Raw genomic sequence first — 2053 nt, 5'->3', positions numbered from 1 at the left:
CCAACTCATAAATAAACACGTGTTTAAAAAAGGTATATAGAAAAATCTTATCTATAAAATATGCATAAGTGACTTCAACAAAAAAAAATGTATAAGTGATACCATATGATTTGTTAATGTAAAACGAAGATCTAAAAAAAAATTTACTGTAAATCTAATGGTTTAAGATTTTTTTATATAATTATTAATAATTTTTAATAAATTTTAAATATAAGATTTTTTAATATAAATATAGTAGTTCAAAATTTATGATAATTACTAAATTATCAAACCCATTTGAAATTCCATGATTATATGATCATTCCGTCTCTATTTTTTTTCATACTCCACCGATTAATCTCGATTATAACTCTAATCTACGGTTCTAACATGCTGCTGATTTTCATATGAGAGAAATTTTAAAGATAATCCAATTATCATAGTTTAATAGAGATCAATGTTCAAAACCCTAAAAGCCAAAGAACAAGCTTGAATTTGGTTTGTATACGATTTAATCGCACCATTTCGAAAGGATTAAGCAACTTAAAAAAATTCGAAAACTGAATTTCAACCGCTAAAGTCCACCTAAAACATATCATATCAAGTATTTTTTATAGAATCTGTAATGGAAAGGAAAAAAATTTAAAATACACTGGATTAATCAAAAGGAGAATGAATGGTTAAAGACTCCTAAATCTGATGGATTTATACACGTAATATAATGATTGGTTTATAATAGTTTACTATATTTTCGTCATATCAAATAAATAATCCAAATATTTCCTATATATATTAATAAGATAATACAACTTCAATCCCTTAATCAACATTTTATACTTTTTTATTTAAACATACAAATGCAATTATATTCAACACAAACTCACATAGCATATGACGATAGTTACAACAAAAAAAAGTAAAACAAGGTCTAAATTCCTTTTTGGAGTTAAAGGAAAACAATGGCGATATATTCCTGCGATTATATTCCATCTCATTATCAAGATATCCAATACTTTTTATTATCTGTATAATTCAAATGTTCTACGATCCGACGTACTATTATCTACATCCAGAACAATAACAATTACAACTAAAATAAATCATTGAAAATAATTTTATTTACCGTTAGGAATGGGTACGGATCAGATATTTGGGATTTTTGTGATATTTGTATCTATATCTGATCCGTATAAATATTAGATTTTATTATCTGTATCCAAACCGTAATTTTCGGATATTCGTAATTTCGAATATCCATAACAATTATGGATATTTACGAATATCCGTATCCGATATAAAAAATAGTATAATCATAAATCAAATTAGAAAAAAATTTCAAAAACACAAATAAAATAAATAAGAATCGAGTACAATCTGGTGGAAATGAATATGAAGAAATGCATATAAAAAAACGTAAGAATTTCGGATAAAGTTGATATATAATTATATATATATATATACGCACACAAGACGAGAGATTGCAATTTTGTTTGGTACAACTCAGAAGGGATGAAATATTAAGGCCGTACGTACACAGATATGACATATGATCCGTCCGTATCAAATATTCGGAATCAGCTACAGGGTTTTGATAAATACGATCTTCAGCATGATTACATATTCTTCATTATCATATCTTATCAACATTTAATAACGTGTTCTTTTAATTTCCAATTCTATTCCGTAAGACAAAACTAGATGTAAATATCTAAGATAATAGATGTACATATAAGATCATTTATATCATAAGATTTAAATCATACTATATATATTATGATTCCTGCTAGAATATTAAGACATTTTATTTAAAACATTATAAGGAATTACACATACTAAATTAAAGATTATTTTCTTTATATTTTGGCACAATGTCATTTTGCCCGATTAATATGTGTAATGAAAAAAGTCAACATCGAGAATCTGCATTTATATTACTAATCATTAATATATAATTTCTATATTACAAAATGAAATAAAGAATCTGCATGCATTATCGCCAATACCCTCCTACCTCGTGAAGCTATATATATATATATATATATATATATATATATATATACACAAACCCTCACGG

Source organism: Tarenaya hassleriana, unplaced genomic scaffold (genome assembly GCF_000463585.1).
Source record: "Tarenaya hassleriana unplaced genomic scaffold, ASM46358v1 Cleome8, whole genome shotgun sequence".
In the NCBI taxonomy this organism is placed as follows: Eukaryota; Viridiplantae; Streptophyta; class Magnoliopsida; order Brassicales; family Cleomaceae; genus Tarenaya; species Tarenaya hassleriana.
Note: the sequence above shows the minus strand (reverse complement) of the source record.